The sequence below is a fragment of the Onychostoma macrolepis genome, chromosome 14, assembly GCF_012432095.1.
Source record: "Onychostoma macrolepis isolate SWU-2019 chromosome 14, ASM1243209v1, whole genome shotgun sequence".
NCBI lineage: Eukaryota > Metazoa > Chordata > Actinopteri > Cypriniformes > Cyprinidae > Onychostoma > Onychostoma macrolepis.
This window is the reverse complement of record NC_081168.1, coordinates 10,768,117-10,788,352: the sequence shown is the minus strand read 5'-3', so window position 1 is coordinate 10,788,352 and position 20,236 is coordinate 10,768,117. Positions and strand designations below refer to the sequence as shown.

The window sequence follows — 20,236 nt, the reverse complement described above, 5'->3', positions numbered from 1 at the left end:
TCGAGGATGGATAATTTTGACGAACCTGTGATATCTTCTTCAGGGCATAAAAGGAAAATAAAAGCTGAAACTTTTTCAGGGAACCTTGCAAAAGCAGCGCATTACAATGGTGAGGGAAAGTAGGTATGGTGTTCTTTGGATGCAACTCCGACCGACAAAAAAGTTCTATTTTGGTTTCATCTGACCATATGACATTCTCCCAATCCTCTTCTGGATCATCCAAATGCTCTCTAGCAAACTTCAGACTGGCCGGACATGTACTGGCTTAAGCAGGGGGACACGTCTGGCACTGAAGGATTTGAGTCCCTGGCGGCGCAGTGTGTTACTGATGGTAGCCTTTGTTTCTTTGGTCCCAGCTCTCTGCAGGTCATTCACTAGGTCCCCTCGTGTGGTTCTGGGATTTTTGCTCACAGTTCTTGTGATCATTTTGACCCCACGGGGTGAGATCTTGCGTGGAGCCCCAGATCGAGGGAGATTATCAGTGGTCTTGTATGTCTTCCATTTTCTAATAATTGCTCCCACAGTTGATTTTTTTCACACCAAGCTGCTTACCTATTGCAGATTCAGTCTTCCCAGCCTGGTGCAGGTCTACAATTTTGTTTCTGGTGTCCTTTGACAGCTCTTTGGTCTTGGCCATGGTGGAGTTTGGAGTTGGACTGTTTGAGGTTGTGGACAGGTGTCTTTTATACTGATAACGAGTTCAAACAGATGCCATTAATACAGGTAACAAGTGGAGGACAGAGGAGCCTCTTAAAGAAGAAGTTACAGGTCTATGAGAGCCAGAAATCTTGCTTGTTTGTAGGTGACCAAATACTTATTTTACCGAGGAATTTACCAATTAATTCTTTAAAATCCTACAATGTGATTTTCTGGATTTTTTTCTCATTTTGTCTCTCATAGTTGAGGTATACCTATGATGAAAATTACAGGCCTCTCTCATCTTTTTAAGTGGGAGAACTTGCACAATTGGTGGCTGACTAAATACTTTTTTGCCCCACTGTATCTGCTTTTTTAAAAAAACAACTGTTGGAGTTATCCAAAAACATACTTTCAACAGGGTGACCATACGTGCCATTTTTCCTAGATGCGTCCTGGCCAGTATTTCTATATTGCCTAAAATATCTAGGTTTTGACCGATCGGTGTATGACATCAAAAGTACCATACAGACGGTTCCTTATGCTTTCAAAACACTCTTGAGGTACTTTGATGTCAAACACTGATCGGTCTGAGCTGCGCTGCTTTTAAGTCGAACAAACCTAATATATACGCGTAATTGCATCGCTTTGACCATAGATCCCACCTTCTCACACACACCATGATTGGTCCATTATGTACAATGCCTGCATGTTATTGGTCAAACTACTTTTTTATCATTATCTTCAGCAAGCATGAAAACAGGAAAACAAAGCCAAAACAAATCCTGGCATGGACATGTCTGGGAAAAATGACACGTATGGTCACCCTACTTTCAATTAAACTTAATTTTGTAAATGACCTGTATTTGTTTAAGTTATTATTACTTAATCAAAACAACCCAACAGCAGTTTGATTGATATTACTTAGAAACCGCAAAAAAAAAAAATGGAGTTATCGGTTTTCTCTTCATACGTTTATAGTCTCACATATAATCTCCTCAAATAATCTTTGCTGTATTTTCTGTTTTTGTAGCACTCACTAATAATAATGTAATAATAATTTGTTTAATTTATATAGCGCTTTTCTGGGTACTCAAAGCGCTTTACATAAAGGGGGCAACAAAAGAAAGAAACACAACAAAAGTCAGAAAGAAACCTGAGACTGGAATAAACATTCAGAGTTAAATCTGCAATTCCCTGATTTATATATTTATCTGATGCAACTTAAGAATGGGTCAAATCATACATCACTCCAAATGGGTTGCTGCGAACAAAATGCACAAAATAAAAAAACCTGATACAGTAAGTTGCTACTTCACTCTCCAATTTATAGAAAACGCTCTAGTGGTCATTAATGGCATGGTTTCACCATACGGAAAGTGAGTAATCCTGCTCATTATTTAGTACTGTGTACATAATAAATTCTTGGTGGTAGTCTGTAAGACCTCTCTCTGTGACAGAGTACCCAGATGGCATCGCTCTGTTGTTAACATCCATGGCGGCTGCATTGTTTATTTATGCCTATGATTATATAGAACTGCACAAGCATAAATTTTATAACTCCCCACATTAAGATTAAGATTAAGAATTCATTTAACACCCACCATTCCGCAAACAGTAAAGGTGAAGATATAAGTCGGTTTCTCCAGCGTTAGCATCTCATTAGGATGCATTATACTTTAATTGAATCAAAATCATTTTTATGTCTGCATCAGCAGCATCCTCCTCCATCATTTCACTGCCTTACTCTCCCGTCTGGAAGCCTTTCTTTAATCCTCCTGCCCAAATCTTTCAAATCAGCCTCTGCAGTCCGCGACCAGCCACTAAAGTTCGCTCCAGGATACTAAGTGCACATAGCCCAAAGAAATACAGAACCCCTCCCCTCCATCACCGCCGCCCCCCACTCAGCCCGTTCTGAGCTTTAGTGTGGCCGCCACCACCGACAATAGCTTGCTTTGACAGCTTTGCATAATTCATGCGCTGCACTGCTCTCCCTGAGCCCAGCCCAGCCACTCGCTCGCTGTGAGACAACGGGAAGAAAAAATACAGACGGGAAACAAGGGCACGCTTCCATTAGCCGGTGCCTGTTCCCACACTACACTGCTGCACCCTGGGATAGTGCCACTATTGTCTGGGGGTCGTCATTTTCACCACCCCCGCATCACGGTGGAGATGCGACGCAGAAGACACAGATGTGCACAGGCCTGGAGGAAGACACATCCACTTGTGTTCCTCTTTTTCAGTATTCATGACCTCAAGGCTGTGCTTTTCTTGGACGCATTTGGAGTGAGAGGTTTGCCGGTGAGATTTAATTTAGCGCATTTATGTCTGATATTCTGACGAAAAACATTGACTAGGATGTGCAGCTTCTTTAGAGATGACTAATGGTTTGAGTGATCCCGAATTATTGCTTTAAGACCAATAAGACACAGTATTTTCTTAAATTAGCCTACATAATAATGCACAAAAGTCCTCTTGCAAGATGACGACGTCCTCAATGGCTGTTTTGAAGAAGTGTTTTAATTACTGCACTTCCAATTAAATGGGCAATTTCTAAATGAATACGTGTTTCGGCATGGGCCTTAAAATGATCAAGCAAAACTTTTACAATTCCCCTCATGTCAGCATTTGAAGAGGTAGGCGCCGAGGTTATATAGGGCATGATAGCACACTCAGTATCAGAATACAGAGATCACAGGTTCTTTTTAAAAAAACATTTCACTGAAAAGCCTCACACGGCACTGCCATGGGCTTTTTTTTCTTACGCCCTCAGTTCTGAAGATAACTTCTGCAGCTTTATGATTCATAAACGTTTCATCATAGGAGGGTGAAAATCATATTTGTGCGTGTTTATGAATATATACATGCATTCAGTACACATGCATTTAAGTCAACCAGGACAAAAATGCATTGTTGACAGAAAAAAATAGATCAGTTGCATTTGTGTATGTCACATTATTGTATTCGGAAATAATCTAAAATATCTGTCAAATTTACAATTTACAGAAAATTTACCATTTACAAACAATATAAACACTACATGTATTTTAGTTCCCCTCACTCCACAACAAATCTATTCAAAACAGAACAGGAATGAAAAAGTCTAAATTATAAAGCAAACATAAATTGTAGTGGCAAGCCTAAAATCATTTATTTAAGGCAAAACTGAAATTACCAGCGTGTAGAAAATGTGTTGTACAAATAAACTTGGGCTCACATATCTCCCACATTCATGTGTGCACTTTGCCCTATGAAATGCGTTTTATTTTTTTCCAAATTCCAAATTTTCTGTTTTAATTTCTCTGGATTCCGTTGTTTTAACAGTTAAAGACTCTGTTTTAACAGTTAAATTAAAAAATATTAATCAGAAAGCTTGTCTAACTAATTTAAATCAAGATACTTAAACAATTTAACATCAGTGTGTTAAAACATTAACATAAATTAAATTTTTAAGGCTCTATGAAATACGTTTTCAAATTCAGTTTTATTTTGACTAAATTCTGTATTTTCCATTAATTTTCTGGATTCTATTTTAACTGTTTCATTAAATTGTAATAATCAAAAGCATCTCTAATTAATTGATTTTATAAAAAATATAATTTTTTTCCTGAAAAATACTATGTATTTTAATTTTTCTAGTAAATAAATTCTGGGGGGTTTTTTTATGGTCAATATTACTTAAAGAATAATTATTTAATAATAATTGTATTAGTAGTTGTAGTATCATTTCATTAAGTAATATATTTCTGTCAATGTTTTTTCAAGTTAACCTAAACTTTTAATTTGATGGGTTGCTGTGAAGACATTTAAGTTTCTGTTTGTATATATGACGGTTTTTCTGAAAAAAATTTTTTTCTGAAAATGGCAAAATGCTCATGAAGTGACTCGCAGGGCAGTTCTACAGATTATTTTCACGTGTTCATACTCACATATTGAGACGGCAGAAGCAGAAAACACTGTGAGTGCCACGCGCGTTTCAGTATGCGTGTTGTAAACGAAACCATGTGCCTGCACCATTCATTCACACAGAGACAAGCAGAACATGCAGGATTCGTATTTAAATAGTATTTTTGCAGCTTAATATTCACAGACACTAGTCCATATTACATTTTGATTTACTGACATACTTTTGATTTATTCATCCAAACTTTGGCAAATTCTGTGACATTCCGTGTTATACAGTAAATTCCGTTTTATGACTGGATTCTGCGATTCCGTCCGCGTTTTCCATATCACAGAAATCATAGGGCCCTAAATATAGATCAACAATGTTTACAAGAATGTAAACCTCTTGATTGCTAGCATTATGGCCAACAGTGTTCCCTTGAGAGGTGATGGAGGTTTTTAGATAAACACAGTGTCTTGTAAATCTAAATGCATAGACTGTACAGAATGCAATATTTTGTGGTTACATAAACTTAAAGATGACCTACCAAGTTTTCTTTCACTTGATAAGTTAAATGAAAAGAGAGAACTGACAGGGGAAAGCTCAGGTGAAATCATTCAGCAGTATTGAGCAAATGCGGTGACAGCAGAGGAAAGCAAATGAATAAACCAATTTGCCTTGACTTGATATCAAGATGAAGATTGAAGGGAAAATAACTTTGATTTCAACATGGTGGATTTTGATTACTTTTTAAGGAACATTTTTGTCAGTAATCACCTGAAATAGTTTTCACCTCAAATTAAAAAGTGACATTGGGTTTTCCTCTTAGCTGTTTTTCAAGTATTCAGCAGCAAACAAACCTAATCACACCACACTAGACATCCTAATCCAAATGAATGTACTCCATCCTACACTGAATTTTAAAAAATCATCAATTTAATTTCATTACAGAATATGATTTCTGCCACATGCATCTCCTAACTCATTTCTCATATTATACCCGTTCCCATTTTTCTCCTCATTTTTTGTTCTCATATATAGCATTAGCTTTTGACTGTCATCTCTGCAGGACATTAATGTAAATCCCTTGGTTCCAGAGCTGAGGCAGTTTGGAAGACGGATACTGGCGAGTTTCATTGCCTGGTCAGCGCACTTCCTGCCTGTGGCAAATCATAGGCTGCCTCCAACACAGCAGGAGGCAGGCAAGAGAGCTCCACAGCAAATTGGAGAGTGGTGCGGGGGGAGTGGGAGGGCGGGTGAAGATGGGGGGAAGTGAGAAAAAGAGAACGAGAGAGAATTTAAGACTGATAGGAAAAGAAACAAGGATGTTATGGAGGTTGGAAAAGTGTACTGCAGGCAGCCAAGTCTGTCATGGACTTTAGGACACCTATAGCACACAGAGAATGTCTCTGACTTGTAGCACCTCGCTTGCGTGCACACACACACACACACAAACAAGCACAATCCACAATGTTCTTATCCCTTAGGGTGAAACAAAATGCATGACCAGAAATGCACAGACACTTTCTAGATGCCACAAAGAGACAGAAAGTTTCAAGATACAACTGCAATAGCAATACATCACACCACTAACTCTTGTAAAATCATGTAAAGTGTCATGTAAAGACAGATGCTGCAGGTTGCAATCCATCACAATTCAGTGCTAATAAGCACACAGAGGCACAATGCACAAGAGACATTGGCTGACATTTATTTCAGCTTGTCTCACATTGAAATATGCCTGGTTTTTAGCTAATAAAAGTAGATTTGATATACAACAATACTAGCAAAAAAAAAAAATCAACAAATTACATTTCAATTTCAAGCATGCCTTTAACAACAAACCAAGTGCCTAATTTGAAACACTATATGCCAACTTCATTGCAACAACTTATTCATTAAAGGACTGGTATTCGGCCCATATCCATCAAAAGCACTTGCTCTTGCTGAAACAGTCCAGTCCTTTGAGACTTACTTTGCATGTGTTTGTGTCGCTGCATTTTTTGAAATCCTGATTTGTCCTCCACTCCACTTTAGTGACAAGCCAATTTTAAATGACACCAGTTTAAAGAGAAATCAATATGTGTAAAGTCTTGTTGACGTGCCGGAGTTCACGAGGGAAATCAGATGTCAATTTGGCCGTAGGATCCTGTAACTGCAACTGCTGGCAAACAGTTCAACATCTCTGATTTTCCAACAGTGACTTTAAATTGATTAGCCTTTAATTCTTTGAGGTGTTAAACTTTGTTGCTTTAAGCAAATATTGAGCAAGATGTATTTGTGCCAGCCTTTTGGCTTACTTGTTTGTTATAGCATTTATTTGTGTGCTTGTTAGTCGAAGCATGTAATGGCTAAAAACGGATAAATCTTATGCAAATGCTATAAATGGATTTCAGCCAAAGACAATTTTCAGATCCTCTACATTTTAAAAATATGGCATATGGGGGACGATAAATGTGTGTAGACGATAAATCTGATTAATCCTTTAAAGGCTGCGATAACCTGGACAATGTTAAGCCGACAGAGATCGGGTCTGTCCACTGTGATTATGCAGAATAAATATAGTGTAAATGTGATACGCAAAGGCTGGCGTGCTGGCAGTGTGTGTTTGTCAGGGTACATTAACCTGCGCCTGTTTGCTTAGCACTGTTGAAATAGGCACTGATGGCTGAACTACTTTCATAGACACACACACAGTCTTATTCACTCTATCTCTCTCTGCGCTGGACTAAAAAAGCACCTTCACCAGGAGTGCTCAAGCAAATAAACAAATATTGAAAGAAGTGACCAGGGCTCTCAATAAACTGCCAAAAATGTCACTGTAGAATTGACTAGTTCTTCAGAGCATTTTTCAAACAAGTAGAATGCATAAAATTGTCATTTACAGATGCAAAGATTGGAGAAATACCAAGGAAAGAATAGACTGACTACAGTAACATTATTTAAGAGGCCTGTCATTATGATTTAGTTCTGCAAACATTTGTTTTTATTTTAAGATGTCATAAATGGTCATTGATGGTGCAGCATATTAAAAGCACTAACTTTGCAGTAAACACACTAAATAAGAGGGCCACATGATTTATGAAGCATGGAGCAGGGCTGAATGCAACCTTTCACTTCATTGAAGCTTGACTTCTGCTAGCTTCTTTTTTAGTTGCCCTGGGTGTTATCTGAACCGTTTGATACAAGGTAAAAGGCTATGACACTCTCTTCCTGCCAGAATATGTGATACATGAGAGAGACAATATCTTCTAAATAAGCAACTGACATGGGTGACCTTTCATTTTGTTTTTTTCACTCACTCTCTGCCCTTTTTCAGCCCCCAACCAGGCAATGTGTGTGCTCTTCCCTAATCAGGGGATGATGTGGCCATGTGTTTTCTCTGCAATCAAGGGTCTGTTCACAATGTGACCTCTATTTTCAACGTGCCACAAAAACTGTAAAATCATAGCATGAACTGGCTGAGAATTTGTTGGGCTTCAAAGCTTCATTGTCTTATTCTCGACGTGTCAAAAGAGTGTGAATCTATGGATCTAGAGAACGTGAATGTAAGAATCAACTACACAATGTTTCTGTATCATGATCGGGATAATCAGAGCACAAATCAAAATGGCAGGCCTCTACTGTGAGTACCTTTTCGGTCACAACAAATCCTGATGTTGTGCTTCTTTCGTTCCGCCATGTTGTATCACAATGAGTTCTAGCTTTTCATACCATGCAAAAGCCTTTTGGGATAGAATATGGATATTTGGTAGTTTTCGATCACAATATGTATTTTATGAGACGGATTAAGGAGTTGTTAGCGTTACAAAAGAACTGAAACAGAATCAGTTTGAATGAATCAATGCTAATTAAAAATCTATTTTAGTCATACCTTACTTGGTAACTGTTCAATAATCTGAGTCTATAATGAGTGTCCATTAATATAAGCCTTGTTGAACTGATTTGATGATGTATTGTCTTGTAAATCGCTTTGTGCCACCAGTGCCCTTGATGACAAATGAGCTCAATTAGTGATATGCTCATCTCCATGTATAAGTAATCTGAGACAATAATGTAACTGCGACCGCGTTTAATCGGACTCGCAAATGAACGGTTCAGTCACTTGCATGGACTGGCTCCTTTAAGGAGTTTTATAACCAAGGATCAGATTAACTAGACCAGTGCAATCTGGATTTTAAGATAATTTCTCAATTCTCCGTGTTTCGTACACAAAGGGAACATTAAAACGATGGTTGTAATGCTTGTGTCTTGTAATTGTAATTGAGATCTTGTTATCATGTTTCATTGATGATTCTAAAGGCTCTTGAGCCTGCGCCAGTCCAGCATCAGGTCAGCGAGATGAATAGGAATGATAGGGATTTAAATAAATATGATAACCTAACTGTGGATGTAACAAATATTCAAATCTCCGTAGTCTACCATGTCTGGTCATCCAAATTTGAATAACCTTTTTCTTTATTGTGCTAATAGCCTACCTACAATGACTTTCTTATTTGAAGGATATATTTTACGCGAATGTAAAATTATGCAAAAGGGAGTTTATTTAAGCTCTGTCTGTGGAAAATGCCTTGCGATGGAGTTCGTAACCCTTGATGTTTAGCTAACTGTGCTAGTGGCGCCAGAGACAAAGAAAAAATCTTTTTAAACACCAAATGTTTTGTGACGTATTTGTAATAGGTATCTTAAAGAAAGTTAAAAATAAAAAAAATAAAATGATACATAATGAGTGATTTATCCTATCGACCTACCGCCGGAAACTGTGTGCAATATCGAACGCTACTTTTGTTCGCTACAGTCAGTTCTCAGTTGACAAAATATGTGCCCTGACTAACTTGTCCCATGTCTAACTTTGTATCATTAGGCTGCTTAAGACTCTATTGAGACCTACTTTTGTACAGAAAAAAAATGCCTAACTTCTTCTAAGACCTCCCCAACCTTTTCTTTTGACTTTCTTTTTGGGGAGTTCAAGCCTTGAAAGACAACCCCATAATCCGGACCACGGTTTTATGCACTGAAGATAAATGGTTAACTACCTGTTTGTGCTCGATTACATTTGCAAACATTTTCATGGCATGTCAAGTAGAAAAAGGCTGTGGGACGTAAGACAGCTCAGTATTTCCTGTACAGCTGGGCGGAATTCAATGCCATTAAAGTGTACGAGGACGCTGAGTATTTCAGCTTGCAAATTAACAGGTCAATAAAATACTCTCTAGCCTACTTGAAAGGCTGTACGTTTATTTATTAAAAAACAGTGGTATCTCTGTATAATTCCCCAACATACACGTTACCGCCTGCTATTACTAACAAGTCATGACAACATTAAACAAAAGTAACCTGACTCTAATGTTTCTCATTTAATTTCTTACCTCGTAAAATTCGGCTTAGATCCCCATTGTAGTGGAACGAGATGAATAAAAACTTTACAGTAGGTATCCAAACTTATTAAAAGCAGCAGCTGTGAGGTGAGGTAAAATAACGGTTAGGACGATAAATTTCCCGCAGTCACGCCTTCCCGCGTCTCTCACACACTGAGTGCTCTCGAGCGCGGGGAAATTCCTCCGCAAACGACCAGCCACACACACTGCCTAAATTACGAGACAACGACCTGGACCCGGCGAACCCAGAGGCACAAAGTCCAGAAGCGTTAGTTCTAGCCGTGTCAGAAACACATGTGATGGAGCCAAGGACTGTACCACTCCTCTGTTCTCCCTGTGTGTGTGTGTGTGTGTGTGTGTGTGTGTGTGTGTGCGCGCGCGCTGCGGTGCTGATGAGAGGACGGGTCGTTTGCGCGGGATCCGCGCGATACTAGTGAGGCAGTGTCATTAACAGCACGAGGACCCAGACCATCGCGGAATGCGACAAGAACTGAGCAAACCTTGTTTTCTCTTTCATTCATATTTATTTAAGTGTGCGTTTTCCATAAGAACCTTAATCTTCATAAATGAATGGAAACTTAGCCTACTGATGTCACAGACTTCTAATGACAATTACGCAATGTACTTGATCTATTAACCCTCATATTCTGTTTTTAGATTTATTAATTTATGCTTGTAAATATAATAGCTAATATTAACCTTATTATTTTCCATTTTATGTTCCTCTGCTTTATCACAAACTTATAGGCCCTATACAAAATCAATCCTAGTAGCCTAACCTTGTTGCAACAAAAACATATTGTAGAAAAATAAAAATAAATAACTAGGCTACAGTAAGTGCCTGTTTACAGTGCATACACAAAGAATATTTTGTGAAAACTCACCGCATTCATATTTTATATGGTTCTCTGAAACCCCAGACATAAGTAATGAAACATTTTTCATGGAGGCCAATTGCGGCAAGTTGAAGTTTCTTTATTACCAGTTCTTACGGGAAAATATTACGCAGTCTGATGCTTGAATGTTAAGTATATTTTTCAAGCTATAGCAAAATGGCCTTGGGTGTCTGTCAGAACCCAAAGTGAGCATGAGGGCTAAAGAACGTCCCATTAAGACCCAACATATATTCAACAATCTACTAATATCCCACTGTTTTGAGATGGAGATTGTGATATTGCATGTCATTTGGTCATAACTAAAACAATCATCATGAATTTGCACTTGCCTAATGGCAATTGACCGGATTCCCTTAAAATAAAAGCTAATTTTGCTTTAGTTAATCAGTTAATTAGCAGTACAGATGGTGAGGTTTCTATGTGGTATCGTCTCCCCAAAGACTGGCCCGCAGTGGCATTTTTCATGTAGTTGTCCCTGCTTAGAGGACATTAGAGGGCCTTTTGGCTTTCATCAAAGAGCTGATGTGAAAAGCACATGGCATATGAATCGCACTTTGACGGCTGTGAAATGACAGCTCTCACTGAAGCTGTGTGTGAAGAATGAAGATCATTAATTACAAAAGCCCCAGCTACTTAATCCCACTCGAAAGAGAGCTTGAGGCGTCTGTCGTTCCCTTTGCCCTCCTCTGTTTTTCGCTTTCCGATATCTCTTGTTTTCCCTTCGGTCGCCCCCATTTCTCCTCCCCCACACCCGTCTAGCCATCTTTTTCTCAGATTCATTCTTCTTTCTCCTCTGTCCTCATACTCTTTTCAACTCTTTTCTTTTCCATTACAAACTGCACTTTTATCTCCTCATTCTTTCTCTGAATTACTCTTTTATCTTCACTCGCCCTTTGCATGTCATGGAGTCCAGGGAGAACAGAATCGAGAGTTCGAGTCCAGAGGTTTTGGACTCAGCAGGGGGAACGGTAGTGCTCTCCTCACCCTCCTCCTGCGTCCCAGCCTCAGACCTCATGCTGAGATGGAGTTATCTCTCAAGGCAAGCTGTTCCACTCACCAGAGCTTTGTATCCAAGTCTCCACGCCAAACATCAAACTCTCTCCCAACAGGAAGTGCCATTATCTGCATGAAAGCCAGCTTGATCAGTTCTCTGCCTTATACTGCAATTGAAGGACAACAACAGAAAAGTGATACGCTTCTATCTGCAGAGGAGCCGAGCTGGTCCAAAATTTATCAGTTTATACTCATTATGTAAGTATGTCATTCTTCACCATGTCAATGAAACTTTTTTGCTCAAATATGTTATTAAGAATTATATACTCGTAATTTTGAAATATACCTTGTTGAAGGACATTTCATTTGATTGCAATGTGCATCATATAAACAATATACTAATATTTGCCACTGACTAAAATTTGGCTGCTTAAAATACACTTCGCTTCTTACTGAGTAAACATGTCACAATAACATATGTGTCACCAATTCAGATGTCAAACCCACAGCATTACAAATTAGAATTTATAAGAAGCATTGCAAACAGTGGTTGCTCCCATCAAACTGTAATTGTTCAACAGACCTTCTGCAAACATTGCTCAGCCCAAATCCTCGAAACACAATTTCTGGGGCAGTACTAAATGTCTCTTTTTCCAGCTAATCCATCACTTTACCACTGCTGGACTCATTTGTACCCTCTAGTGGGGATGAGTAACAGTGTAATTTCTCATATTAGATGAGGGCACATCTGTCTGTTTGAAAACAAACGATTTGGACATGGAATCTGAGTGTGGTGCATGCACATACAGTATTCAAACAAAATACAATTTCCATTGATCGCAATATAAGGGTTATCCTCTAGACATACAGTAGCTGTTCTTTGATATAGCTGAGAAAAATGCTAGATGATTGTGGGCCTCTAATATGAATGTTTATACAGGGAAATCGGTGTGGATATACATAATAATCTCTCTTTTTCTGTCGTAACAAAGGTGGTGTACGAGATACTGAGATGAAGTTTACTGAATGACTATTCACTGATCCAAATACTAAAATTGTCCACCTTTATAAGCATTCGATCAAAATATATGCGTCATCAAATTCGGCTCTGAATAGTAGCGTTATCCACACCCTGCCTGGAAATTATGTGAATGGATGGCCACCAGTCAACTTAACTGAACTTGACAATGAATCTTACTATGTATGTCTCCTTCCATTTCAATGTACAACAGTATCTGAGGCGGTAAATAGCAAAGCGATTGTAAGGGCAAGGAGTTACGGTCCATGAGGGAAAATGAGGAGCTGCACTCTGTTCGGTTTACTCTCAGAGGAGGAATATACCAAATTTAACAGCTAAAAGAGAAGAGCTGATTTTACTCTTGCTTTTGTATTCGCTGTTGCTGTGGTTGCTGTGGTTGTATTTCAAGCCTAATCTGATCACATTAGACCAGATTCAAATTTAACATCTGCAATTTATGTTGTTTTTTTCATTATTTTAAAAGAAGTCTTTTATACTCACCAAGGCTCTATTTATTTGATCCTAAGGTTAAAAAAAAAAAAAAAAAAAAGAGTAATATTGTGAAATATTGTTACAATGTAAAATAGATGTTTTAATAAATTTTAAAATGTAATTTATTCCTGCAATAGCTAATTTTTAACAGCCATTACTGCAGTCATAGGGTCACATGATTCTTCAGAAATCATTCTAATATTCTGCTTTGCTGCTCAAGCAACTTTTTTAGTATTATTAATGTTGAAAACAGGTTTGTTGATTAATATTTTGTGGAAACTTTTTTCCAGGTAATTTGATAAATATTATGTTTAAAAGAACAGAATTTGTACTCGTAATTTGAAACTTTTGAAACATAAATTTCATTACTGTTACCCAGGTGAAAAAAAGTGTACTTCCATAATGTACTTAAAGTGCTCTATTTTCACGCACTAATTTTGTACTTAATATACTAAAACGATATCTTAAGAACATCCAAGTGTACTCAACTGTGCTATTTTAAGAAACCGTGAATATGAACTAAAATGAGCTTTTAACATACTATCTCTGTATTTAAAAAATGTATTTAGTTTCCACTTGTAGTACACTTGAACATCTTTCATACACTTTCGTACATAGTATATATATATATATATATATATATATATATATTAGTGCTGTCAAACAATTAATCGTGATTAATCACATCCAAAATAAAAGTTTTTGTTTACATAATATATGCATGTGTACTGTGTATATTTATTATGTATATATAAATACACACACCTGCATGTATATATTTCAGAAAAATATGTTTATATATTAAATATATTTATTTATAATATAAATTATATGAATCTAAATATAGACATGTAAATATTTTCTAAATATATACTGTATGTGTGTGTATTTATATATACATAATAAATATACACAGAACACAAACATTATGCAAAAACATTTTTTATTTTGAATGCGATTAATCGCGATTAATCGCTTGACAGCACTAAATAAATAAATATATATATATATATATATATATATATATATATATATATATATATATATATATATATATATATATATATATTAGGGGTGTCAACGTTAATGCGTTAACGCATGCAATTAATCCCAAAAATTACGCGTTAATATTTTTTAACGCAAATGAATCGTTTGATAAGGTTTGACCCCAACTTCTTCCCGTCATTGCAGCTTGGAAGGTTATCTATCATTGTGTGATGAGGGTACAGTGAACCAGTTACCAGTGTTTCCAGGGTAACGGCACAAGTGGGCTATTTTGAAAATACAGTCGTGGGAAAAAAATTACAGAGCCGTGGGTTGTGGTTTTTTGGGCTACTTTTTTAATGTGCCGCGGCCGCTCAAAGTGTATATAGACAAATAAAAATTAAAATAGATCCTTTTACTGATGTGTATTATACTTAGAATGTATCCCTGGCAACTTAAGAACAGAGAGGCGGTTGTAACATCACAAACAACGTGAGTTTCAGCAGGGCATTCATGTTAAGGCTTTTACACAGCAGAAATAAACATGACAACAGCCACTATAGATTATATAAGATAATAAACACACGATTACGATAGATATGGTCTGTATGTGATTTTCTTGAGATTGAATGTGTACATCTGAAATGCTAATTTGTGCAGCGATATAAAAGGCTACAAATAGCATATTTTAACAGTAAATGACCAAATTCCACATGTGATCGTAAAAGGAAGTTATTACAAACACTCGATGGTGGTTTGAAGTGAGTTCTGAGTAAAAGTGTACTATTAATCTCATAAATTGTCTTATGTAGCATGATGCTAATATTAGCTCTAATGCAGCTGCAGAACAGGTCCAATTCCTCTTCATAATACATTTTGTCATACTACTTCATAAGGTCACAAGAAAATGTTTTGTTGTATTTATTTAGAAATACTTTTGATAATAGTTGGGTAAATGTATACTGGGATTGAAGCGATGTGGCTTGGTAAACGTTTTATTGCCAGTTTAAAGGCTGATAATGGCTGAATAAAAACAAAAGAATAATGATAAAAAAATAATAAGGATTATGTCTCATACCTGGCAGAAGTGTGAAAGGTTCTGTTTCCTTAAACTAGTTTCATGCATTTCTTTTTCAACACATTTACAGGTAAATCCTAGTATTTTAAATTTGCGATTTATCATGATTAATCACAGCCTATGACTGTGATTAACGCGATTACATTTTTAAATCGATTGACAGCACTAATATATATATACAGTATATATATATATATATATATATATATATATATATATATATATATATATATATATATATATATATATGAAAGTGTAAAGATGTTCAAGTGTACTACAAGTGAAAACTAAATACATTTTTTAAATACAGAGATAGTATGTTAAAAGCACATTTTAGTTCATATTCATGGTGTCTCAAAATAGCACAGCACTTTTTTTCAACTGGGCACTTTTGATCAATCTTTGTCTTTGCGGAATAAAAGTATTAATTTCTTTAAAAAAACAACAAACAATTAGGGATGGGCAGTATTTCAAATACATGTATTTGAAATACTAAATACTATTTTGTATTTAAATACATTTAATCTTAGTATTTTTGTATTTTCAAAATACATAAAATACTTTTTGCCAATCAACCTCTTTATTAGACAGCTGATTTCCTGTATCAACAAGTATACAGAAATACAAAATAGTATTTAAAATACATGTATTTGAAATACTACCCATCCCTGCAGGAAATCAGCAGTCTAATAAGGAGGTTGATTGGCAAAGTACCTTATGTATTTTGAAAATACAAAAATAAATGTATTTAAATGCAAAATACATTTGATTTTTTTCTAAAGGTATTTAAATACAAATACAAACAAACAACATTTCACTGATCCCAAACTTCTGAGAGTAGAACAAGCAGTTTGGTGAATGCATGGATTAATGGGAATAAAGTTGTATACACGTATGTACTTCCCCTGTTTGTTATTGTAGTTTTGATATTTTTTTACATCAAACAACAACAGTTCTGCCACTACCTTTGATAGTATTTGAACATTCACTTCACAACCATAAAAAGCGAGACAAAAGCCGTTGTTTGATAAGCAGAATGGTTGTCTATTTAAAGATCACAAAAGTAGGGAGAAAAAACTGTTTGAATAGGTGACACACAGTCATAGAGTGGCACATCAGTGAACAATTTACATGTTTGAAAATACTGATGCATTTTACAGTGACCTTGAATTGCCATTTTTCACAGAATCAGTTTCCTAATTAAGTCTGATGTCTCTAGATGACTTCCAAAGACTCACCATGGCACAGAGTAACCTTCCAAATAGTGTGGTTAACAAGAGGAATTGCCTCATCTGAGGTGACAGTGTTTCCAAAAACTTGGCCACTGATGAGCTACTTACCGTTGAGGCTTATTCTGTTCACTGTGAAACTGTATATTCTAATTAGATGAAGCTGCAAGTCTATTAAACGTCCAAGTTTGGGGAATTCAAAGAATTATCCTCAAACCTATGGATTAAGTCTGCTAAAATCAATTATTCTGTAGAGAAAAGTCACCTATGTCAAAACTTCTTAATGTGCAACCACCCAGCATCATTCAACCAGGACACTCGTAAGAATAGCTTGCAGGAATAAAAGCAGAGAATGCTTGTGTCTATGCCACGATCTCCAAGCATGAATCTGAAAGCCATGGAGATGAATGACCAGTCAATAGTGATCTCCATAATCGTTAGTCCTCTGGTGATTCATCAAGCCAATGACACTCGTGTCCCTAATACCACATTTATGCAGGTTTGAGCAGAGGAGATTGCGTGCTGTGATTTTCTCCAAAATGATTGATTATATCCAGCCTCTTTTGCCCAGTGTGTGTATGTGTGTGCAGATGAGTAACTGAACGAATGAGCGGGTAAGTGAGTGAGTGAGTGAGTGAGTGAATGAATAATCAAGTGTGTGAAAGAGCAAGAGAAACTGAGACGCAAACCAGACAGAAAAGATTTCGAGAGTAAGTGTGAGTGAATAATCTATCTCTTTGCCTAAATCACTAAAGGGAAATCATATTTTCACACATGTGCACCGCGCATATGCTGGCTGTATGCTTGGCAATTTGGCAAAGATTTTTTTGGCCGTCAGAGATTAATTTCAGAAATTTTTGGTTGTAGTTTTGCATTGTGGCTACTCAATGACTGCCTAATGGAGAGCCAAGAGCAGCACAGCGATTGATAATATATGTGCATCTGTATGTAGAGGAAGAGAGAGCGAGTGAGAGAGAGATGAAAATGTTCAGCTATTGAGAATATCTCATTATTTGTTCCCTTAATACTTTAATAATACACAAATTACCTAAAATTACCAAATCTTAAAATTAGTACTGTCAGGTGATTAATCGCGATTAATCGCATCCAAATAAAAGTTTTTGTTTACATGATATATGTATGTGTACTGTGTTTATTTATTATGCATATATAAATACACACACATACTGTATATGTTTTGGAAATATTTACATTTTATATATTTATATTATTATATTTTACATTATATAGGCTATGTGAGGGATAATCAACGGCTAGCTAATGCACGTTGTGGAGGCAAAGAACCGCCTGAGGCCCAGTAGGCTATATTTAATAATAATAATACTATTTGATTATCCCGCATATTCCATGGTCATTTGCCTAATTATAGACAAGTTAAAACTTACTGCACTTTGCAGCGCAATATTTGACCGGAAGGGTTATTTTCATCAGTCTCCTTAGGGCTAGCATTCTGCCAGTTTCAAATCAGACACAGAGATGAAATAGTGCGGTAAGACTACATTTTTTAATTAATTATAGCACGTATTTCAATTAATTATCGAGAGAGAGAGAGAGAGAGAGAGAGATGATGTGTGTACCTGCTTACTGCGTCTGCGCGTCTCTCTACAAAAATTACTTCAAAAACAGCGATTTTGCTGGGGAATATAATGTAGCGATCTAGTATCCATCTTTTATTTTAGTAATAAAAATCGCGGGGAAGCGTTGACAACACGTTTGTGTGTGCAGCACAATCTGCAATCTTCTCTCTCAGGTATTACAAGGAGAAGGTGACTTTCAGGACATTACCCCATCCCACTTTTCAAAACGCTTATAAATCACACAGAATCGAGTGTATTCAAAAAATGAAATAGCACAAAGTTTCCTGTAAGGGGTAGGGTTAGGTGTAGGTTGGTGTAGGGCAATAGCACATACAGTTTGTACAGTATAAAACCATTACGCCTATGGGATGTCCCCACTTTTCACAAAAACAAACATGTGTGTGTGTGTGTGTGTGTGTGTGCGCGAGCGAGTGATGTGTGTTGGTTAGTGTGCATCAATTAAAGCAGCACATTAATATAGAACGGTGATTAAACTGACTTGGAACTACCTGTGCATTAAGTAAGGAATAATTGACGACGGTCCGTTGGATTATTAGAAAAATAATTCGGGTCGTGACCGTTACACCTCGGGTGTGCATTATTTTTCTAATAATTCAACGGACCGAAGTCAATTATTCCGCTTATACTACGGTTGCCACACCTCACGACATCGATCAGATGATATATTTCAAGGCATTCGTCCAGTATTTCTACTTAAATCGCTGTTGTGAGTAGGATTATTTCTTCCGCATCTCATCCAACGCCTCCTTTGCTAATTCCAAAACTTCATTTTAAACCTAGTAACGGAGGCTTGAGCCGTTGATAACAGACTAATGCAGTTAATACAGTTAATAACTAAGTTATGAGAGAGAGAGAGAGAGAGAGAGAGAGAGAGATTACCTCTGTGCGTCTCTCAATAGTGTTCGGCAGCAATGTCTCTAGTTATAGTGAAACTTAGTTCCTTTTGTTCACGAACAGCGCCGTTGTTGTTACCTGGCTTGTGAGAAGTCATGTAGTTTTTAAGTTGTTTACTGATAAAATTGTCAGAGTAGCGCTAACATTAGCGCGATGTATGTTATGTGTGTGCAAACTGTAACTGTTATGTATGTGCGGTCTGTGAGGGAGAGAGAGCGGGAGAGATAGAGTATGTGCTTTCCATACATAATAAAGTGTAATTTTGTGGCAAAAACACTGACATGATCTGTCGTTTTTATCATTTTGATTATTATATTTATTTGTTTGGCCAGTGTCGTTGTGGGTTTTGGTTATTTTGCTGTTGTAAGACCTTGAAATAACAGAAATCATTTGGCGAAGTGATATGTTCATGTAATCAAGAGCTGCATGGAACTACGTTCGCCGTGCTTTTCCCTGAAAATAATTGCACACCTTAGAACGTTCGGCAGCCAATCAGATTCAAGCATTCAACGGCCCCTTAGTATTATATTGCATAATATGCCAGCCAATCAGAATCCAGTATTCAGACAGACCATGGAATAAAAATGTATATAATATATAAACATAACATTTTTAATATATATATATATATATATATATATATATATATATATATATACACATGCATGAGTTTATATATATATATATATATATATATATATATATATACATAATACATATATATATACATATACATAATACATATACAGAGCACACACTCATATATTATGTAAACAAAAACTTTTATTTGGGATGCGATTAATCGTGATTAATCGCTTGATGGCACTACTTAAAATATATATAAATATATATTATATAAAGTTTGAGGGTTGGTCAAATTTAATGATTTCGAAATTGTCTTAAGCTCACCATTTACAGTAAATACCCTGACATTTTATCACAATTTAAAATAACTGTTCAAATGTAATTTATTCCTGTGATGGCAAAGCTGAATTTTCAGCAGCCATTATTCCAGTCTTTAGTGTCACATGATCCTTTAGAAATCATTCTGATATACTGATTTGGTGCTGAAAAGAGTTGTGCTGCTTATTATTTTTGTGGAAACCATGATTCATTTTAAGGATTCTTTGATG

The 20,236-nt window shown here is 36.5% G+C and overlaps 1 protein-coding gene across 6 annotated transcripts in view; it reads right to left on the bottom strand.

Moving 5' to 3' along the window:
• Positions 1-20,236, bottom strand: part of si:dkey-237h12.3 (teneurin-3) — a 148,958-nt gene that overhangs the window by 108,870 nt on the left and 19,852 nt on the right. For 2 of the 6 annotated variants that reach the window (XM_058797086.1, XM_058797087.1), the window contains exon 1: positions 9,892-10,208. The exons of 3 other annotated variants lie outside the window; for them this stretch is intronic. The gene's annotated coding sequence lies outside the window, so the exon portion shown is untranslated. Of the gene's footprint in view, positions 1-6,497; positions 6,537-9,891; positions 10,209-20,236 lie in introns of those variants that run through there. One more of the 6 variants, XM_058797088.1, reaches the window with a different exon arrangement.